We start from the raw sequence: 13,314 nt of genomic DNA, 5'->3' as shown, positions 1-13,314 counted from the left end.
TTTGGGGTTTCTGGCTACTTTCTTGGGAAACTGGAGGATGCGTCCCCATTCTGTGTCTCGCAGTGGTCTACCAACGTCTCCCTCCCATGTCGTCCTAAGTGGTGTTAGTGGGACCGCCCTTCCGGCCTTTATGCTAGCAGTGAGCCATTTGGTGAGGTGGCCGCCTGTGCCCATAAGGTAGTGCATAGTTATCAGGGGGTTAGTAGTGGGTTCAAGTTCTCCAGGCGCCCAGGAGTGTGCTATATAGTGGCAAAGGCCTGCGTGTAAAAGGAATGAGCCTCTAGGAACGCCATGTATAGCCCTGAAATTTGTAAAGGACAACAGGTGCCCCTCCGCGAACAGGTCCCCCACACGTGTCACACCTGCGTCCTGCCATGGCGATAGCCTATTTGATGTGAGCGTCCCCGAGCCCAGCGGAATGCCCAGAAGCGGGATCGTGGGAGCATATGATGTTGTGGGAGAAGTGTATTTCACTGCCTTCCGCCAATATGTCACCGCCAGCCGGAGGAGCGGAGGGGTGTCTCTCGGCATGTTCGAATGGGGTAGGAGCAACTTATGTATGTCCCCTCTTTCATGTTCTCTCTCCGTTTTGTTGATCTCGTGAAGGTTGCGGCCCGCCACCCAGTAGGCTAGCCATTGTAGCTGGCATGCATAGTTGTACGCCCTAAAGTCCGGAAGGCCCATGCCACCGGAGCCCGAGGGGAGCTGCAGTTTAGTTAGGCCAATACGTCTGCGCCCATGTCCCCACATCAGCTCCGTGAGTAGCGTGTCGAGGTGTTTAAATGTCGCAGCTGGGATCATGAATGGCAGGTTGGTGAAGTGGTAAACGACGCGAGGGAGCATTACCATTTTAGAAATGGCCACTCTGCCAGCAACAGAGAGGGGCAGCGTCAGCCAGAATTGAATTTGCGACTTCAGTGCTCTCAAGGTCCTTCCAAGGTTGCCGTCAATCATCATGTCAGCTTCCCTGTAGATGTGCATCCCTAGATATCGGAAGGTAGTACCCGCCATCTGGAACTCGTGTGGGGCGAAGGGCAGTGGGGTGGAGGAGTCTGTGTTCCTGAAGGTGAATCCATAAGACTTGGATTCGCTTATAGTAAGGCCCGAAATCTCCCTGAAGTCCTCAAACATTTGGGGTATGGGGCCCATGTCGCCCCGTAGGTCCCGAAGGTACAATATGATGTCGTCGGCATAGGCGGACACAATATGTGTCGTCCCATGTCTCCGGATACCATAGCGGGGTGCCATCGTCCTGAGTCTGCAAAGCAATGGTTCGAGGGCGAGGATAAACAGGAGAGGGGAAAGCGGGCAGCCCTGTCGGGTGCCCCTTGCTATAGCAATAGGTCCCGAGATGTGTCTGGAAGTACGCACCCTTGCCGTAGGGAGAGTGTACAGAAGCCTGACCCAGGCAACGAATTCGGGCGGTATCCCGAATTTTAAGAGTGTGGCAAACATGTAGTCCCATTTAAGGGAGTCAAACGCCTGCTTCAAGTCTAGCGAGATGCAGCCCTTCGGGCTCGCGTCCACCACATCACCCAACATCAGTTGGGCCAAGCGTCTGAGGTTCATGGCCGTGCTCCGGCCCGGCACAAAGCCACATTGGTCCGGATGGATCAACCCAGGTATATATTGTAGTAGTCTCGTCGCCAGTACTTTGCTCAAGATCTTCGAATCAGTATTCAGGAGGGACAGGGGTCTGTAGTCGGCCAGCTGCAGGCCGCCTTTGCCTGGTTTTAAGAGGGATGTGATCAACGCTTGCACGGATGACTGTGGTAGGGAGGCCGACCGTAAGGCTTCCAAATAGAGAGCATGTAAACGCGGGGCTAGGAGATCTATGAATGTCGCATAGAATTCGGCTGGGAGGCCATCGGTCCCAGGGACCTTGTTCCTAGGGAGGGCCCGTATTGCCTGTCTAATTTCCGCTAGGGAGATGTTGCGCTGTAGATCTTTGCTTTGTACGTCGGTGAGCCGTGGCAGGTCCAGCTCCCCCATAAAGGTCTCAAACGTGAGCTCTGATTGGGGCGGCGGGGGGCTATACAGCGTGGTATAATAATCTTTGAACGCCGTATTAATCCCTGCTTGAGTGGTGGCCGGTGAGCCTTCTTGGTCCAGTATTTCTAAGATTGGGTGGCAAGGCGGGGAGTCACGTAGGAGTCGGGCCAGGAGGGTGCCAGCTCGGTCTGCCTGTGTATGTTGCCTATTCGTGTGTTCTCTGTAGTCTAGGAGTCTCAAGTCTTCTAGTAGCTCTGCATGTCTGATGTGAGCCTCTTGCAGTGGTGTGAAATGTGAATTGGTGCCCGCTGCCTCGCTCTCCAGGGACGCTAAGGAACCCTCTACTTCATTTAATTGGCTGATGACCTCTCTCTTCCTACCCACTCGAGCTGCCATCGCCTCCCCCCTTAGGCAGACTTTAAATGCGTCCCATTCGATCTGACGGGTCTTCCTACCCACTCGAGCTGCCATCGCCTCCCCCCTTAGGCAGACTTTAAATGCGTCCCATTCGATCTGACGGGTGCTGGCAGTGTTTGCATTTGTGGTGAAGTAGGTTTCTATGGTATCGGATAGGGATGATCGGAAGACTGTGTCTTCAAGCAAGTCGGGGGTTAGACGCCAAGCCGGGATGGGGGGTAGCAGCTTGCCCCACTGCCAAGAGAGCTCAACGGGGTTGTGGTCGAACAGGGTTTTTCCCATGTGTTGGGCTAGGACAATTGAGGTCGTCAGGGAGCGGGAGCAGAAGATATGGTCAATTCTGGTGTGGAGCTGGTGGGGCGGGGAGAAAAAAGTATATTCCCTCTCCTGTGGGTGTGTGCTGCGCCATGCGTCTGCTAGATCCCAGCCCTCAGCCCAGCGTGCTAGTGCATCTGCTTGTTTCCTGCTCTCAGTGGCCAACAGGGGGGGGGTGGGACCTGTCTAATGTAAGATCAAGTACAGCATTGAAATCCCCGCCAATAATCCACTGGTGGTCAGCCCAATCAGCAAGTATCCCATTTAAAGTTAGCAAAAAGTCCGACTGGCCCGTGTTTGGTGAGTACACACAACCTAGTACAATGGCATCCCCATCCAGTAAACCCCGCACAAATACATATCGCCCCTCCTTATCAATCTTTTGTTCCAACGCCTTGAAGGGGACAGAGTTGCGAAGCCAGATCGCCGCCCCCCTGGAGAACGCAGAATAGGAGGTAGCAAAGAGCTGTCCTCGCCATTTTTTGCGCATCTTTACGTTTTCAGCATTGTTCAAATGTGTCTCTTGCAGACAGGCAACCTGAGTTCCTCTACGGTTAAGTTGAGCTAAAATTCTGTGGCGTTTGTGAACTGAGCCCAGTCCCCGTACATTCCAGGTGCACAAATGATAGGCATTAAGAGGTCCCATAACCTTCCGTGTGTGGTAGTAGAGCGGAGCTCATGAGTGACCATGTTAGGTCCGTCGTGGTACTAGGTGAGAGTGCCTTGTGAACATATATCCCCTTAACTAAAAGGTCCCCAGGCCAACGGGCTCGGGAGCCAAACAAGGGTGCCCAACGTGGGCACAAGTCAATGTGTTCCATATTCAGGACGGGGGGAGCAGGCCTCTGTTGACTGTCACTTGATGGCCTGCTCTGGCGAGGTAGCCCTTGACAGGGTGTGCCCTTCTGCAACCCACCAGTAATGCGAAAAAAAAGGGGGGGGGGGTCAGTTATACGTTACCACCCGGAGAGGGTCAATCGTGTCGCCAATCAGAACTCCTCTGCCATCTGGGCTGTAATCTTTGGGAACAGTTGCAGACTGTCCACTGACCCGGAAACCTCAGTGTGGGTGTCGGTGGTGACTGTGATCCTATCCCCGGTTGCTCCCGTGTCGTGAGCGGCCAGCGCTTCCTCCGTCAGTCGCATCCGTGGTGATGGAGATTGACCTGCTGCCCGGTCCCTCGGCGATTGGGTGTTCATTGGCGCGCTCTGTGGGGGGTGTTGGTTGGAGGTGGAAGGATTGTCTTGTCGATCCTGCGAGGGCCTGCGACCCTCACTACGGTCGCCTGCGATTGGGTCTTGGGAGGTTGGAGGGGAGAGTGTGACTTCCATCCATTCCTCCGCCTCTTCCGGCGAGTCGAAGAAGTGGGACTTGCTGCCGTGCAATATCTTGAGCCTTGCGGGGAATAAAAGCGCATATTTCATATCTCTGTCCCTGAGTTTGCGCTTCACCCCCATGAAAGTGGATCTGGCTCTCTGTACCGTGGGTGTGAAATCGGGGTACACCGATATGTTCTTATTTTCGAAGCGTATGGGTGCCTTCTCCCTCGCCGCTCTTAGCACAGTGTCTCGATCTTTGTAGTGGAGTAGGCGCGCAATCAGCGGTCGAGGGGGTGCCCCGGGCTGCGGGGGTCGTGATGGCATCCTGTGCGCCCGTTCCACACTGTACAGGGCCGTGAGGTCTTCCTGGCCCACCAGATTCCGGAGCCAATCCTCCACAAATCGGGTGGGGTCCCTCCCCTCGCTTCTCTCTGGAATGCCCAGGATGCGGACGTTGTTGTGGCGGGCACGTCCTTCCGCATCGTCCACCTTGTCCCATAGCTGTTTCAGCTGCTTCTCCACGGTCTCCAGTTTCGTGGAATGCTCCGTCTGCTGGGGTATGAGGTCATTCAGCGCTATCTTCTGTTCCGAGACCCGCTCCGCCAACTTGTTATGGTCCGCCCGCAGTAGGGATAGGCCAGTCGCCATGCTGTCTATGCGTGATTCCAATGCCTCGCGTGTGGCGCGTATTTCGTTAAGGATGAGATCCAACTTGGCGTCCTGGGAGCCCTTTCCGGTTGGCGGGATAATGTCCGCGTTCGAGGAGGCCAGTGGGTCTTCGGAGCCCGTGGACTGCATGTCTGCTGCAGCGCCATGGTCCTGGTTCCTGCCCCTGTTCCTACCCATCGACCTGGTATGCAGGGCAGCGCCGGGGTAGTTGCAGTCGCTGATCTCTCCCTCCGCACGTGTCCACGCAAAGTGTGCCTAGGCTCAGCTGGATGCAGGCTAGCACGGTACAGACCTCGGGTGAGTTACGAAGTACAATGGCCAGCACTTGCAAGGTGTTGGCTGGCTGGTCGCGGCGTTGTCACAGGGCGGAGTGGTGATCTGCTTGCGGCCTTGCTAGTCGCTAGTGACCTGGCCGTGTGAGGTACAGGGGGGGTCCATAGGCCTTAGATCACGACTATGAGGGGTCACTTTAGTGGCTGGTAACGTAGCAGGCGCCGGGTACACAGCGCGCGTCTTCTTCCACCCGCGTGCGCCCGGTCACCCCAGCTCTGGTGTGTGAGGTCACAGGCCCCGCTGCAATATTGGCGTGTACTGACGGTGGGTGCGTGCCGCCTCGGGTTCTCCCCCTGTGTGATGCCTGCCGTTGCTGGAGCCTGAGGTGAGCAGGGTGTTGAGATCAGTATCCCGGGGGCCCGGACCCAGCTCCGGGGTGCAGTCAAAATGGCGCCTGCAGGATCGCTCTGGTGTCAGCTGTCCCCCGCCTCTCGGCGCGTTGCACAGGTAGCGGACTTTGGGACTGAAGCGCCGATGGCGGGTCCCGTAGTTCTCTAGATCCGTCCTCCCCACCGGTGGAGTCGAGGGAGCGGACGCTTCAGCTGGGCTCAGTCCGGTGACGGCAGGGGCCGGAGTCCCGGGCGACGCAGAGGGTCCCACAGCGGGGGAGGCCACCGGGCGTTCAGCAGCCCAGTGTAAGGAGCTGCGAGGCTGCAGGTGGGGCGGGGGGACCCTTCTGTGTGCCCCTGGAACGCGGCAAAAGATCCGCCGCACCTCCGGTCCGGGGTCCGCCCGGAGTGAGTCGGCAGCCCGGGACGGGACAGGCAGGTCCCAAATTGAGGCCGAGGCCTCACTCTGCTCTGCAGGCCGTAACAGGTGTCACGGACTCGGCGCTTCACTGGCGAGGTCCGGGGGGGGGGCAGCACCCCTCCGCTGCACTCCGCTCGTTCCCGGGGCTTCAGTGCACCGTGTGTAGGTGGGTTGCTATTTAGGATCGCAGGATAATTAGCTAATATTACGGGCTAAGGACGGAGCTCCGGAGCTACACGTCCACCATGATCGGCTCTTGGCCACGCCCCCCTTCAAACCCCTGTCATTGACCCCCTCAAATTGTAGTATTCACCAAGTTATACTGGCCTTCTTCTAATGGATTATTTATACTGCCCGGGCACCAGACTCGATCAGGAAACATTTCTCCATCAATGCTCTGCATGCCATTAGGTGTCGCCGTGTGGCTCCCCACTGGCTCCATACCGCCCTGGATGTGATAGAGCACAGCCGCATATAAGTGCCGTCCCTGTGCACTGGTGTCAGTTCCTTTCTTTCCGTGCCTTTCAATACAGATCTGAAGCTCAGTTTATCAGGGGCATCAGTCCCCTTAGCCTGTGGCGAACGCCACCAAGCTGCTTCAGTTTTCCCATAGTGGCACAAACCCATCCTGTGGAGGGTAGGATTCACAACTTCCTCCAGGGATGGCAATCCTTCATGTACTACACATGCTACAGATTGTTCACCATATCTACTCCTTACCTTTAGTTTTTGCCCCAAGAAATCTTTCTCCAGTATCGGAGAACATTTCAGAGGATCACCTCTCCATTATGTTACAAGAGGTGCAAGTGATATTCAGAAAATGCTATTGAGAAACTTCAAAACTCGGAAAAGAAGAGAGTTGTTTTTCTTGCTTTTTCTTTGTGCTAAAGAAAGACCAGGATCTCCAGCGGTTTTGGACATTTGACCTTTGAATGCCTTTCTCCAGAAATACATATTCAAAATGCTCTTGCTTGCCCAGATCCTATGTGCTCTGGACTCGAGGGAGTGGATGGTGTCCTCGGACCTGCAGATTGTATATTTTCATATACTCATTTAACAGTTGACTGGTATTATGTAGGCCAGCAGCATTTTTAGTTTATCGTGCTCCCCTTGGGACCCTCACCAGCGCTCCACAGGTGTTCAGAGATATCACTTTCCCCCATGTCAATGACTAGCTGTTGAAGGCGGGTTTACCACAGTGCGTCACAGACCACCTCCAGCCAACTGCGAATGTCCTGACATCATTGATGTTCGACTAATTTAGAGTGAAGTGTCATCTGACTCCTTTGAATAGGCCTTATTCATTAAAGCTATCCTAGATACAGTACAAATCATGGCAATCCATCCTATGCAATGAGTCCAGGACATTCGGACTATGATCCCAATGTTTTGATCATGGATCTCAGTGAGTGCAGGTCTAAGACTTCTTGTCCTTTTAGGCACCTGCATTCCCCTTGCTCCTGCAGGCACATGCAATGCATTCTGAAGTTTCAATGGGCCCAGTATCATGAAAATCTGACGGATGTCATCCAGGTCTCTCAGGAGACGACTCACGATCTGTAGTGGTGGTTGCTTGAACACAGTTGGCAGCCCACTTTCCCAATTTTCCAAAGCCTATAACCATCCTGGTCAGATGGGTGGATGGAGGAAGAGTCCCCTTACAGTCCTTTGCCTTGGGGTGAGTATTATGGCCAATTTAAGGGGGTTTTTGGTTCTGATTCAGATCCCATTCAGAGGACTTATCTTTTATCATGATGACAGCAGTGAGGTGCAACATGTTCTTTCTCCTGTGGGCATAGGTAGTGGTGATTAATTGGCACAGCAGAATGAGAGTGGACTTGGATTCCTTACCTGAGGTAGATCTGGAATGTCATTTAGGGCCTTCTGTGGATGGGGTTGCCTGTTGTACACATGCCTGAAGAGATCCTGGAATAGCCCTTACCCTTGATGGAAAACAAGTCTAACCTTCTCACAGATATTTGCAGCTTGCAGCTTCCTTCGTGGGGCCCCTACTTTCCTTTAGAGCGGGATTGGTTGCCTGGTGTAATCCAACTTCTACAGTGAATCATGAGTTCACCATCGCCCAGGTCCTGAGGGCCCAAAGTTCATGATATTTCTCCCCTCAGCAAGAAGAATCTTGCTGTGCAGGCTTCCTGTTCCTTCAAACAGAACCTTGGCTCTTTTAGCTTCACTCCTATAGATAGGGAGTCGAAAGTATTGAAGTAGTAGGCAAGAAGTTCTTCTCTTTAGGAAGCCTTGCTCTTCATCCAATGCCATAAGCGTGACTGTTGACCCAGTACTCCTACATTATGTAGAAAATGGCTCACATGGTCATTCTGAACCTCTCCAATCATCTTAGCTATTGTTTTGAGAAAATTGTGCATGATGGGCAAGATGTGGCCAAACAGACTGTTGCTCGGGCTTAGATACCATGGATTTAGTGGTTCAGTCCATGTGTCCTTCTGTGGAGAGCCACCACCATTCTGGGATGCATTCCGCGGACTCTTTGAGCTATGTACTGGCCAGTCATATAAATATGCCTTTTGATGAACCTTGCTCTTTGGCACGAAGGCCAAGTCTGCACTAGAATGCTCCAAACAGAGTCGAGCTACAGTGCAGTCCTTGGAACTAGCTTGCCTTGCTTCCCAGTTTCATTAGAAATATCACATTGTCAGTATATATCCCATGGGGTCTATCTTGTAGGCAGCACTAGCCCGCACAGAGGGGGGCAGAAGCCCAACTTACTTATCTGATAAAGACATCTAGCCACAGTTATTTGTCTGATAGAGACGTCTAGTCACAGGTTCCTTACCTTTGAATTCTCCCCAGGTGCCAGACAGGATCCGGATTTTTTTTTTTACAGAAATACTTCTGCGTGCCGGTAGAAGGAGTTGAGTGACTCTGTAGTGACGTAGTCCACCGGATGTGACATCGGTGGAGTCCATATAACATGGATCCGGAGAGCGGTTTTTCAGGATGTTTTTGGCCTATTTTGACATTTTGTCAAGAGAACTATGTGCCTTTTTCTAATGTCCTCCATGTTCAAACCCTGTAGGTCCTGTGAACATCAGATGTCGGCCACTGACCCTCGTATTATTTGTATGTGGATCCTTGGCAAGAGCCATGGCTCCGAGGAGTGGGACTCCTGTTGCCAACTTCAACTGAAGATGTTGTGAACATCACATAAAGATTTTGGCAATGCGGTTGTCGCGTCATTCGCGGTCTCGTTCTCGCTCCTGGGAACACCCGAAAGCCCACTCCAGAAATCCTTCTCATGGGCGTCCTTCGACTTTGACATCCAAGGGTAAGTTGCAAGGCAATAGGTCAAGGTTGCAGCATTCCCCGAATTCGCTGCGCACTCGCACAGTCTCTGACGCCCCTACCCGTCCTCCAATTGAGAAGTCGGGCAAGAGTCTACCACACGCTTCCTAGTATTCTTTGGAGCCAGGTCGACTCTGGACCAGATGCAGGAGTACTATTCCTCCTTTCATGCCATATTTGGGTCTCCACCTCCCTCTGGTGTGCTTTTCAGCCCCAAGGAGGTCAGAGGAGACTTGACTGAATGCACGTCAGTGGGGTCTCCCTCTGCTTCAGTTAAGCCCTCCGGATCTGTAGTTGGATCCATGTTGGTGATGGTGCACAGGCCTTCGAGGTGCCCACCTGCGATGCCAGTGTCAGATAGCCAGCTCCGTTGTCTATGTCAGTGGCACCGCTACATTTTCTCTCCTTTCCTACTCCAAGGCTTCACCACATTGTGGCTGGTAGTGCAGTTCGCCTCAGGCACCTTTCCTCCTTCTTAGGAGCCCCCTACTGTTTTTCCTCCGGGAGAACTGTTTTTTGGTTGAGAAGAAGAAGAAATAGGGTTTATTCACCCTATGACTGATACTGCCCAGAGGTTAGTTGCCTAACTGAGTTAGGTGAGGCTAGTGGCCTTGACACCTCCTAATCCTCAGGCCTTTTTTCTCCTCCCGACTTCACTACAGAGTTAAGCTCCGACATTGCTGAGCTTCTGAGGAGGGCTGCTGTGGGTCTGGAGCTGCAGCTCCCCTCTGTGGAGGTGGCCATCAACCCATTAATTGGTGTGCTAAATCGGTGCCAAACTGAGGTCGAGCCTGTGCTCCCCGACAGTGAAGCCCTATATGATATTTTGGGATCTTGGGCTAAGCCCGCTACAGGAATCCCAATGGACCGTTCTATAGCACATAGTCATCATCCTGCCCCCAGGGACCCGGCCTGCCTACTCCGGCAGCCTACTTCGCGCAGTTTTATGGTACCGGCCTCCCCTGAAATTAATGCCCTTCCTAATGTCCCTCTGGACAGGGAGTTCAGGAGTCTCGGTATATTGGCATATTCTTTCTGCCACAAGTTCAGCCTTGTGGTCACTTAATGCCACTTGTGTTCTGAACTGGTTTTCTCATGCGTTGTGGGATTCCGCCTAGCGTTTGCTCCCCTCGCTTCTAGATGAGACCCGGATTAATCTTACCTAGATACGCCACGATGGCCAACAAGCTGCTAAATTGCTGTTTCGAGGTGGCATGGATTCCAAGAGCCATGGCTCTTTCAGTGGCACTCCGCTCTCGTGCCTATGCAAGCCTGTTTTCTTGAAGGCTGTTTAATCCACCTTAGTGGACATGTCTATCGATAGTGTACATCTGTTAGGAGCTCAGGCCAATTCCGCCTTACAGTGTTTTCGGGGCAGTTGTGGTGGAACAGAATCTTAACTCTGTTGTTCTATACCGCCTGACTCCATTATACCTCCTGTACTAGGCTTGTATTGGGATAGTCTTCATTTCTTTCACATGTGAGCCTTTCTAGAGCAGTGCCCATTGGCTTTTTCCTTTTCAATCTCCGCCTACGGGTTGCACCCGGTGAGGTGCTCCTGCCCTCTGCAGGTATTTTATATTACTTCTTAAACTGTTGTGGTAGGTTCTGGTCCCTCTTATCTGAGACATATATTACTTTGTGGCCTTAGTGGGCTTCAACCCTAGTTGATGCAAGGTTCTCTTTTACTTCTTCTTTTCTGAAGATTTTTTTCTACTCAAGTTCTAATTACTAGGGGGGGCGCTAGGTGGCGAGCAACAAAGATTGCCGCACACCAGTGAGGCTCTTGCCGGGCGCATCAACATATTATAATACCATCCTGAGTCATCCATCCCCTAACTATATCGGCGGAATCGCAAACCTTCTTGCCTGGTGCTCAGCCGCAGCCTCTTCTCGATCCTTAATGCCGCCGGAGAGGCGTGAACTGCTGGGTGGGGTTCCGGCTGGTGCTGCCTGCTACAATGTCTGGAGTGCCTAACCGGAGTTCACCCTCACTGTAACCCGCGGCTCCATAACAACATACAGGCCGCGACGCTGCTATCTTCAACCTCATTGGCGCGCGCACCGTGTATGGACCTGGTGCACCGCCCTCGAGGTACCCCGCTGGCCACGAGATGTGGCTGTCTGTACCCCGGCTGGTGACGGGCTCGCCGGGTCTAGGCGGCCAGACAGCGATTCATCAGCACCCTTCCACGCAGCGGCCTCACCAAGTGCCGGAGCACCTGTGCCCGGCGGCGACCCAGAACCTGCTGCAGACTCGCCATTGCAGGAAGAGATCCTCGCACGGCGTCCGGATCCACAGCATCTCTGACCCCCACACAAAGAGGTGAGGAGCCGCCGGATGGGGGAGTACGGGCGGGAGTGCCCAAACTACCCAACTGACCCACCTGACATTGCATTCCCCCCCACCCCCCCGGCATTTGCAGCACCTCTTCTCATCTGGACAGTTTTTCACAAGTCAGGGCGCAACAACCCGGCCCCACCACAGAGGGGATTCCACAGAGGGAGGACCTCATTAATCTAATTGCACATAGCCGCTGGGCTGTGGGCACTCTACCAGTTCAAAACAGCCTACACATTGGACCGGATGACCAGCTTTAGACCGTTGTGGGATACCACAGGGGGCCGCCATTCGCACCAGCCCTGCACATATATTGCCCTAACGGCACCCGGGGCAATATCCACTTCAGTAAGTGCCACTTCACCAACAACTGCTTCCCAGGGAGACACGATCTGAAGTGGACCCAGAAGCTCCCCCATGTCAGCACTTTCCTGGGCACGGGGCCTCATCAGCCCGCATCACTACCACCCGCTACACGTGATACTGGGACTGATCTCCTGCTTGCAACCACTGCGGCGAGGCCTTGGGATCCCCACCTGCTGCACTATTTACCTCCAGAGAGTCCAGTCTGGGGCACTGCCCCTAACCCCTACCTAAATGATGGGTAGAACTGATGGGAAGCAAACAAAAATTCCCTTCGAAACTTGCAGAACTCCCCGGTCAAAAACTGAAGAACACCCCACAATTGAGCCATCAGAATGCCAAGCGGACGATGTATGTGAAAGCACTGCTGATGACTATGAAAAACAGCCTCACATCTATTGACGCAAAAATTGATGCCATGAACATGCGTGTGGACTCCGTAGTGCACAAGCTAGAGCAGCATGACCATCGCCTTGTGGAAGCAGAAAACAGAATCTCCGAACTAGAAGAAGGTGCCTCGAGTGGAAAGGAACAACTATCGCAGATGGACAGATTGCTCAAAGTCATAGCGGAGAAGAATGGAGATCTAGAGGCCCGCTCGAGGAGGAACAATGGTTGTATCATGGGCCTAGCTGAATCCGCCAACACCGTGCCTATGGAGGACTTTATAGAGACATTGCTCACAGACCTATTTGAAGCCAACGCCTTCTCCAGACACCTCGTGGTGGAAAGAGCCCACAGGTCCCTGGGTATCCGCCCCCCCTCCAGGGGCACCTCAGAGACCAGTAATTGTCCGGTTCCTCAACTACCGAGAGAGGGACACAGTGCGAAAAAGAGGGTGGAATATGAAAACACAACCCTTTCATTTTACCCGAAATGTACACAAACTTGCGATGTGCTGCGCTTAGCCTCCAACGCCGGAAGCTACCCTCTTTACTGATTCCAGCCATCAATCTACCCTTTTCAAATAAAGTGGACAATGACTAACTGAACTGTATCGCCCGGCCCCCTGCCCTCTCCCCATTACCAGAGCCGGCCCGGCTGGGGCGTGGCGACGGACGGGTGAGATCATGTGAGGGCACAGGCATGTCCCGGGCCCCTAGTTGCACCCACACAGGAGTACCCCTTTATTACCATAACACTTTGATTTTCTTTTGTTTTTTATTGTTGTAATTGGGTGGGAACAAATGCCCAACAATTTGGGGTAGTCGGAGTGGGCGGGAGGGAGGGTTGTTTGCCTTGCAGTTCTTTATGGCACAAGTATACTAGTCCGTACTTCACAGTGCTCAGGACCGTACTTGAACTTTGGACCCAGCATTAGAATCCATACCCGACATCACCAATATGCAGTCTAATATACATTGTATGACCTAAAATATCCGAGGCTTAAATGACCCGCTTAAAAAGCGTCACATTTTAGGATACCTGGAGAGGCATCATGTCCAAATTGCTCTCCTTCAGGAGACCCACCTCGATTCTTCTATAGCTCCCAAT

General features: G+C 53.2%; 1 protein-coding gene across 7 annotated transcripts in view; it reads left to right on the top strand.

Annotated features, from left to right (window-relative positions):
- PLCE1 (phospholipase C epsilon 1) overlaps positions 1 to 13,314 on the top strand; it is a 1,649,974-nt gene that overhangs the window by 1,612,887 nt on the left and 23,773 nt on the right. The gene's annotated exons all lie outside the window — the stretch shown is intronic.

Source organism: Lissotriton vulgaris, chromosome 5, assembly GCF_964263255.1.
Source record: "Lissotriton vulgaris chromosome 5, aLisVul1.2, whole genome shotgun sequence".
Taxonomy (NCBI): domain Eukaryota; kingdom Metazoa; phylum Chordata; class Amphibia; order Caudata; family Salamandridae; genus Lissotriton; species Lissotriton vulgaris.
Note: the sequence above shows the minus strand (reverse complement) of the source record. Positions and strands in the feature narration are given on the sequence as shown.